The sequence below is a fragment of the Canis lupus genome, chromosome 7 (genome assembly GCF_048164855.1).
Source record: "Canis lupus baileyi chromosome 7, mCanLup2.hap1, whole genome shotgun sequence".
NCBI lineage: Eukaryota > Metazoa > Chordata > Mammalia > Carnivora > Canidae > Canis > Canis lupus.
This window is the reverse complement of record NC_132844.1, coordinates 67,286,780-67,297,031: the sequence shown is the minus strand read 5'-3', so window position 1 is coordinate 67,297,031 and position 10,252 is coordinate 67,286,780.

Sequence of the window (10,252 nt, the reverse complement as noted above, 5' to 3'; positions counted from 1 at the left end):
ACCTGCATCCTTTACACACTGCAAGAGCTGAGAGAGCTGGAAACCACTAGTCAGGAAGCAACTGGTCAGAAGCTGTGTGGTGGATGTACAATAAAGATGAGGTGAGAACAGAGAAGTGCCCAGAGGTGACAGATTTCAGAAAATGCCCACTTAATACATCCACCGAAGGAACCTCTTGTCATTGCATAAAGCATCATAAAAAGGGAACTAGCATATCAACATGACAAAAAAAATACTGTAAGAAAAAAGGTGGGAGGGGATAGCAAAAGTTAAGAGATAAAAAAAACAGACAAGGAACATATTAAAATTCTGATCAAAAGTTAACTACAGGGGTGCCCTCAGTTGGTTAAGCGTCTGACTCTTGATTTTGGCTCAGGTTGTGATCTCAGGGCTTGCCTTGCCTCAGGCTCTGTGCTCAGCTGAGCGTCTACTCAAAGATTCTCTCCCTTTGCCCCTCCTCCAATAAAATAAATAATTAAAAAATGTTAACTATAAACAAAGCAAAATAAGTAACTGCTTAAATGGAGAAAGGCTTCATAGCAGAAATGCAAGAAATCAAGGAAGAAATGGCAAGAAAACAGGAGATGAAATATGAATTGGCCAACCTTAAGAAAGAAGTAGAAGAATAAAAATAAACCATCTCTGAATTCATGATCTAGTTAGAAAGGGCCCAAGGGAGAACAGACACAATGCAAAACTCAGTAAAGGGACATCGAGGACAAAAGTGACAAAAGTAAACGAAATGGAAATAAAGCTCAAATGAGTGTCCCTGTCTACTAAAATTTTCTGTGATGATGGAAATGTGTGCTACATATGTGCTGCATATGTGCTGTTCCATGTAGTAGCCTCTAGCCAATTGTGGCTATGGGGCATGTGAAATGTGAGCGGTGAGATCACAGAACTTAATTCTTAACTTGATTTAATTTTAATTAGTTAATAATCATACGTGGCTAGTGGCTACCATATTGGGCTGTGTAGGATGAGAGAGAAAATGATAGGTATAGAAGATGGCAAAGGAGGGGCACCTGGATGGCTCAGTCCATTAAGCATCTGCCTTCAGCTCAGGTTATGATCCCAGGTCCTGGGATGGAGCCCTGCATCGGGCTCCCTGCTCAGTGGGGAGTCTACTTCTCCCTCTCCCTCTTCCCCTGCTTGTGCTTGCTCTCTCTGTCTCTATCTCTGTCAAATAAATAAAATAAAATAAATTTTTAAAAAGAAGATAGGCAAAGGAGACAGCCTGCACATGTAACTGGAATCTCTGAAGAAGAAAACCAAACCAATGGAGATTTAAGTATTTATGATACAGTTCAAGATCTATTTCAAGATACAAATTTGAAGTTCTTTCCTGAAATAAAAGAAGATTTGGATCTTCTTTTCAAATCAAAATATATACCATGTGCCAGGGAAAATGGATTCAAATGTATCTTAATAAAATTATTAGAATGGAAAAACAAAGAAATGTTTGGGCAGCCAGGTATCTTCTCCTCCCTCCAAAGGAAGTCACTTATAGAAGAAAAAAATTCAGACTGCCTTCAGATTTCTTTACAGCAATACTCACTGCTAGCAGAATGTGGGGCAATACTTGAAAAATACTCAAAAGAAAGTGTGAGCCAGGGATTTACTCTCCAGTCAGGGTGTCTTTCAAGTATGAAGATTACAGACACACAAAAACTCAGGCGGATATTGTTCCCATGAGCTCTCCTCAAGAAAACATCTAAAGGATAAACTTTAGCCAACTAAAAGATGGATTGCAAAGACTATGACTATAGTATGGTGATGAACATTTAACCTAATATATAACAATTGGAATAAGATTAAGGTAAATGTGGAGATCGGGATGGCAAGTCAGTATTTAAATGAAATATGGTCTGATGATACACATAAAAATGGGAGGGGAAGGGAAAAAGAAGATGGCAAATATATTAAATTGGAGAACTGCCTCATCTGTAACAACTGAGGATCAAATAATATCATTCAGAGTTGACAAATGAAGTAACAGAAGCAGAATCATATTTAACTTTTCAAAGGTAAACACAGAGAAAGGTATTTTTTTTATAACTAACATTGGACCGTAGAAGAAAAGGAGGGCAATGGGAAAGAAGACAAAACACATTGATTTTAACATTAGTCACAGAAGGAAATTCATACTATCTAAAGAAATAGAGAATTAAGGATATTATATAAAATTATAATCATAAAAAGTAACACTAGAACAAAAATGAAAACCCCTCTAAATCCGAAGAGCAATACAACAAAAAGTAAAACATAGTGAACATACTGAAAGACTTAAACAGAAAAATATGAAATACATGACAACTCAAAACAAACGTACTGGTCATCTCAACAAATATAAATGAGCTTAAATCATCCATGAAAAGAAAATTATTTACCCCAACAATAATTCAGAAAGGTAAAATATAAAGGAATATACAAAAAGTACATTTTAAAAATACAATAGGTATAAAACTTGAAAAGTGAGGTCTTGGGCAGCCCGGGTGGCTCAGCAGTTTAGCGCCTCCTTCAGCCCAGGGCCTGATCCTGGAGACCTGGGATCCCTGCATGGATCCTGGAGTCCCAGTCGGGCTCCCTGCATGGAGCCTGCTTCTCCCTCTGCCTGTGTCTCTGTCTCTGTCTCTCTCTCTGTGTCTCTCATGAATAAATAATAAAATAAAATCTTATTAAAAAAAAGAAAAGTGAGGTCTTGCTCTTACTGCCAGAAGGTAGAATTCAGGCACTAAAAGAATTAAATGAGGCAAAGAAAAAGATTACTCCATAATTCTAAAAGGCACAATTCACAGTAAAGGTACAGTTAATATTTATGTAACAAATAATATGGTAGTCAAATTAATAAGACAGAGACAGGAAGAAATATACAGGATAAAACTTTAATTCACTCTTTTCGGTATTTATAAGATCCCCACGGATAAAAACAAGACTAACATACACACATACAGATACACTCACACCTAGAGTGTGTGCACACACATAATTTTATACTCTGATATTGAGAATATACTTACTTTTTTTTTTCAAAGACTTTATTTATTTATTCATGAGAGACACAAACACACACACAGAGGCAGAGACACAAGCAGAGGGAGAAGCAGGCTCCAGGCAGGGAGCCCAATGTGGGACTCGATCCCAGGACCCCAGGATCACACCCTGGGCCAAAGGCAGGTGCTTAACTGCTGAACCACCCAGGCATCTCATATACTTACTTTTCAAGGGACCATGGATACTTATCAAAACATACTTGAGAAACCTCACTGAACTCTCAAAAGTAAAGATAACACAAACTGCATTCTCTGAATTCTAATGCGGAAATTAACAATAAAATCAGAAAACAAGGGGACCCTTGGGTGGCTCAGTGGTTGAGTATCTGCCTTTGGCTCAGGTCCTGATCCTGGGGTCCTGGGATTGAGTCCCACATCAGGCTCCCCACAGGGAGCCTGCTTCTCCTTCTGCCTATGTCTCTGCCTCTCTCTGTGTGTCTCTCATGAATAAACAAATAAAATCTTAAAAAAAAAAAATCAGAAAACAAAAGCTTCTTACTAGCAACTTAAAAACACTCTCTTAGGCAACCTTTCACTCAAAGAGAAACTCAAAACTGATATTACAGAATTTCTAGAAAACAATAATATAAAACTATATATTAGAACCTGAGGGATATAGCTAAAGCTGAAAGGAAAATTCACAGCCTCAAATATTTCTGTCAGTGAAAGAGAATGAAAATAAGAAATGTATCCTACTCAAAGAGTTAGAAAAATAACAAAGGAGTAAGTCAAGGAATAAAAGATAAGAAAAATAAGAGTAAAGGCAGAAATTAATAAGTGAGAAAACAAAAGCAAAAGAAACCATAAATAAATGGAAAAGGTATGGGGAAAAAAATAAGTCAATCCTAACCTAATGAAACAAAGATAGAAGAAAGCACAAATACACAAAATAAGAAATTACCATAGAAACAAAAATAAAGTCTAAAGAATCATTTTTAAATTACTGTAACTCTATGCAAGCAATTCTCAAAACCTACATGAAATATATTACTTCTGAGGAAAACATAATTTATCAAACTAAGCTCCCAAATAAAAAAATCAAAACATGACAGTTTTTAAAGAATACCTTTCCCAAAAAATTCAGTTGCAGGTTTCAGAAAAAAAATTCCACCAAGCCTTAAAGAAACAAACAGCTGTCCAATGCTTCTTTCCCAAATTCTTTTTAAACTATTTCAAGGCAACAAAAAAGAAGAAAACTTCCAAATTATTTCTATAAAGCAAGTATTACAATACCCAAATCTGACAATGGAAGAAAGGAAGGAAGGAAATGACAGACCAGTCTCATTTCTGAATATTGATGCAAAAAGACTCTTCGTTGTCTATTGCTGTGTGACAAATGACCACAAATACAGTGGCTTAAAACAACATACACTTACTACCTTACAGTTTCCGCAGACCCAAAGTCTGGGCATGGCTTAGCTGGGTCTTCTCAGAGTCTTAGGAGGTCAGCCAAGCTATAGTCTCGTGTAAGGTGCACGTCTTCTTCAAGCTCCCATGGTGGTTGGCAGAAATATGTTTCTTTGCAGCTGTAAAACTCAGGGCAGCTGGTATCTTCAAAGCCAGCAGGAAAGCTTCTTTGAGTTCAGGGCAGGTCCTAAACCCTCTTTGAAAGGGTTTACCTGATCAGGGCAGGCTTATGCAAGGTAATCTCCCTTTCATTAACTCAGAGTCAACAGATTAGACACCTTGATTACATTGGCAAAAATCTCTTCCCCCTTGCCATGTAACGTAGCACAATCATGGGAGTTTTCATAGAACCTGTCCACCCTCAAGGGAAAAGGATTATATGAGGGTGTAGAATGTTGCCTACTACACTAATTAAAATAGAGCAAACAAAACCCAGGAAACATTAAACAAAAACATGAGAGACACATTATGATGTTGATTATTTCAGAAATATAAAAAGATAGCTCAGGATAAGAATATCATTTGCACAGATACTAAGAAGACTTTGATAAAGTTCAACAAACATTCTTGGTTTAAAAATAGTTTAAAAAGTGGGGCACCTGGGTGCCTCAGTGGTTGAGCGTCTGCCTTTGGCTCAGGTCATGTTCTAGGAGTCCTGGGATGGAGCCTCCCATCGGCCTCCCTGCATGGAGCCTGCTTCTCCCTCTGCCTGTGTTGTGTGTGTGTGTGTCTCTCTCTGTGTCTCTCATGAATAAATAAATAAAATCTTAAAAAAAAAAGAGGAATGATACTAGAAGCATAACTTACATACAGTGATATACACAGATTTTAACTGCACAGTTCCACCAGTTTTGACAAATGTATACACTCACTGATATATACACACCCTTGCCAATTCCCAGGGAAAAGGCAATAAAAATGGCTTTAAACATATGAAAAGGTGCTCAGACTCTTTCATAGTAATTGAAATTCAAAATAAAATTACACCAAAATATTTTTTAACCTGTTAGATTGGTGAAATTCCAAAAATTTGCTAACACGTTCTATTGATGAAGGTGTGAGAAAACACATTCATACATGGCTTGTATGAGTGGAAATTGGCACAGTCCTTCTGGAGAGCTGTTACATTTCCAAATGCATATAGCCTTTGACTTAGGAATTCCACTTTGGGCGATTTATCCCATAGATACACTTTCACATGTATGAAGTGATAAATGTATAAGTTTATTCTTTACAGCATTGCTTGCAGTAACAGGGCTCAAGACAACTGAAATTTCAGTATTGTACAGGTAACTAAATTATAGTAATCCATATAATGAAATATAGATAGTTTTGCTCTACACCTAAGATGGGGCTTGAACTCATGACCCTGAGATCAAGAGTTACATGCTCTGACTACTAAGCCAGCCAGATGCCCCACAGATAGCTATTTGGAAAAACAAAAACAAAAACGCAAAAACCACAAAAAACAACCCCCCCCCCCAATAAAACACCCTCGTATGTACTGTTTAGATATCTGTGCACTGATATGGAAAGATCTTCAAGACATACTAAGTTTTGGTTTTTTTTTTTTTTAAGATTTCACCCATCTATTCATGAGAGATATAGACAGAGAGGCAGGGACATAGGCAGAAGGAGAAGCAGGCTCCCTATGGGGAGCCTGATGCAGGACTCAACCCCCTGGACCTGGGGATCACAACCTGAGCTGAAGGCAGAAGCTCAACCACTGAGCCAACCAGGGGTCCCGAAGACATACTAAGTGAAAAAAAGTAAGATCCTGCTCAGCATACTACCTTTTTTTATTAAAAAGGAGAAGTGGAATCTATGTCACTATTTACTTGTGCATAATAAAATTCTGGAAGGATACATAAACTTAAAACAGTGGTCTCCTATGAGAGAGAACTGAGCAGATGGGGGTAAACATGGGATGGAGACTTTTTTGCTATATACCATTTTATTTTTTTCTCTCTTTTTGAACCATATGAATTTATTATCTAGTCCCAAAAATTAAATTTAAAAGGACAGGTCGAAAATACTAAAAAATCATAGTGGTGTAATCAGAAGTCCGGTAGTTGGAAGAGTTCTAAGTTCCTTGTATTATTCAGGAAGACTTAGGGTATTGATTAGTTTGACTTTGTTAAATATGCACGGTAAAAATTTCAGCAGTAACCAGAAAAGAGTAAAGTTAGAATGTATAACACCTAAACAAGTAAAGAGGAGATTCATGGGGGAAAAAATACCAATCATTTGGAAAAAATCCAAAATGAGAGAAGTGTGTGTGTGTGTGTGTGTGTGTTAGGGCAGTGGGGGCAAATACAGGGAAAAGTGAACAAAGAGGAAACACAAAGCAAGATGATAAAAAGAAGGCCAAATATATCAATAATTACAATAAAACTAAGGAGCCATTTAGGACAGAGATACTTCAATTGGATTTAAAATGAAAAACAAAAGCTAGGAGTATATTGTTTGCAACAGGCTCATACAAAACTTAAGACCAAAGAGAGGCTCAAAGTAAAAGGATAGAAAAGGCTGACTTGGACAAATACTGACAAAAGAAAGCCAAGGTGGTTATATTAGTATCATAAAAAGTGGACTGTAAGACAAAAACATTATCAGGAAGGAAGAAATTCATTATATCATTTAAAAGTACACAAGGGAGTTACATAAAATTGGTAAAAATATGGAAGATCTGAAGAATACAATTCAGACGGAGTACCTGGGTGGCTTAGTTGGTTAAGCATCTGCTTTAGGCTTAGGTCATGATCCCATGGTCCTGGGATTGAGCCTGGAATCAGGCTCCCTGCTCTTCATGGAGTTTGCTTCTCCCTCTCCCTCTGCCACCCACACCCCATGCTCTCTCATGCATGTGCTCGCGCTCTCTCAAATAAATAAATAAAATCTTAAAAAAAAAAGATTTGAAGAATACAGTTAATTGAATACACAATAGAGCCTAAAACTTAGACAGCATTCATTTTTCTCAAGCATATGTGGAACATTTATAAAACTTAAATACTAGTCCATAAAACAAGTCTCAACAAATTTCAAAGGACTGCTATATTGATCACATTTTGTGATTGTAATGGAATTAAATTAGATGTTAATAACAAAAAGATTTTTAAAAACCCTTCATGTATTCAGAAATTTAAAAACACATTTCTAAAGATGTCAATTCTCTCCAAATTGATATATAGGTTTAATGCAATTCCTATTGAAATCCTATCAAGATGTTATGTGGAATAGACATTATCCTAAAATTTGTATGAAGAGGCCAAGTAACTATAAGAGCTAAAACAATTTTGAAAGAGAATAAAGCAGGAGGATCATTTTACCCAATTTTAAGGCTTTTTATAGAGCTACACTAATCAAGACTATGTAGTATTGACAGAGGGATAGACACCGTAGACCAATGGAACAGAATAGAAAACCCTGAAATAGACCTATAAAAAATGCCCAACTGATTTGGGACAAAGTCGCAATAGCAATTCAAGGGAGGAAAGACTGCCTGTCGAACACATGGTGCAAGTAATTGATGTCTGTGCACAAAAACCCACATGAATCTTGACAAAAGTTTCATATTTTATACAAAAATTAACTCAAAATATATCACAGACTTAAATACAAAGCATAAAACTACAAAAGTTTTAGGGAAAAAGGGAGAAAATATTCAAGAGCTAGATCTAGACAAAGATTTCTTTCTAAGACTTTACACCAAAAACATAGTCCATAAAAGTAAAAATTAATAAATCAAACTCTACCTGGGTGCCTGGGTGGCTTAGTCAGTTGGGCATCTGACTCTTGGTTTTGGCTCAGGTCATGATTCAGAGTGGTGAGATAAAGCCCTGCATGGGGCTCTGCCCTCAGCACAGAGTCTGCTTGAGAATCTCTCTCTCCCTCTGCCCCTCTCCCCACTCGTGTTCATATCTATTAATTAATTAATTAATTAATTAAAAATAAATTTAATTCTACCAAAATTAAAATCTTCTGATCTGCAAAAGACCCTGATAAGGAGATGAAAAGAAAGGCTACAAACTGGGAGAAAATATTTGCAAACCATATATCAAAAGGACTACTATCTAGAATATTTGAAGAACTCACAAAATTCATCAGTCAAGAACCAAACAATCCAATTAGAAAATAGTTATTTGCTGAAGAGGATATACAGACAGCAAATAAGTGCATTGAAAGATATTTAATATTATTAACCACAGAGATGCAAATTGAAACTACACTAAAACATTCAACATGTACCTATCTGAATGGCTATAATTAAAAATGTTGACAATATCAAATGTTGACAAGGATCCAGACAAATTGGATCATTTATACATTGCTGGTGGGAATGTAAAATAATACAGTCATTCTAGAAAACAGATTGGCAGTTTCTTTTAGTTGTTGCACAACAACAACAACAAGGTCTAGGTCTATTTCACTTTTTAATGGATTTAAAATAATTTCTATGTAAGAAAATTTTTTACATCAAAAGAAACCGCGTGTGAAATATACCACAAAAATGGTGTTTCAATATCCAAAGAAATTAAAACAAGTAAACAAACCCCTTGTAAGACTGAAACTGTTTTCCAAGTAATTGAGCCATTTTACATTCCTATTGGCAGTATATGGGACTTTCTCCACCTCTTTCTCAATATTTTTTATTGTCTGTCTTTTTAACTATAGCCACTCTAGTGAGTGTGAAGTGGTATCTCGCACGGTTTTAATTTCCATTTCCCTAATGCCTGATGATATTAACATCTTTCAGGTGCTTATTTTACATCCATATATCTTCTATGGTGAAGTGTCCATTCAAATTTTTTGGTCACTATTTAATTGGGTGTTTCTGAGTTGCAAAGACACAAGTCTTTTCTTGAATACATGATTTGTAAATATTCTTTCAGTGTGGCTCATCTGTTCATTTTCTTAATGGTGTTTAAACTATATAATTTTTTTAATTTGAGAAGGTCCAATTTACCATTTTTTTCTTTTGTCAATTGTTTTTGGTAATCTATCCACTTTCATTTTTGTTCAGGAAGGCATCATAATTTTGACTTAAAAATATATAGTAGATACATTTTTCTTACCTCTTCACCAATTTTGAATAAATTTCATGTTGTGGTGGCAACTCTCTCTTGATTTAGTATCTGTTTTGCAGAGTGAAATACAAGTGAGGGAGAAATCATTTTTTGTTTTGAGATTCAATTGACATAAAACATTATATTAGTTTTAGGTATATAACATAATGAATCGATATATGTATACATTGCAAAATGGTCACCACAATAAGTCTAGTTAATGTCTATCACCATATATAGGTGTAAAATTTTTCTTGTGTTAAGAACTTTTAAGATCTACTCTTTTAGCAACTTTCAAATATAAAACACAGTATTACTAGTCACCATGTCACCATGCTGTATATTATATCCCCAGGACTTATTTATTTTATATCTGGAAGTTTGTACATTTTGGCCACCTTCACCCATGTCCCCCACCCCTATCTCCACCTCTGGCAACCATCCATCTGTTCTCTCTGTATCTATGACTTGGTAGATTTCACATATAAATGATATTATACAATATTTGTCTTATTTCACTTAGCATAATACCCCCATCTTCCATCCATGTTGTTGCAAATTGCAGTATCTCATTCTTTTTTATTGCTGAATAATATTCCATTGTGTATATACACCATATTTGCTTTATCCATTCATTCACCAATGGACACTTAGGTTGTTTTCATGTCCTGACTTTTCTTTTTCTTTTCTTTTCTTTTCTTTTCTTTTCTTTTCTTTTCTTTTCTT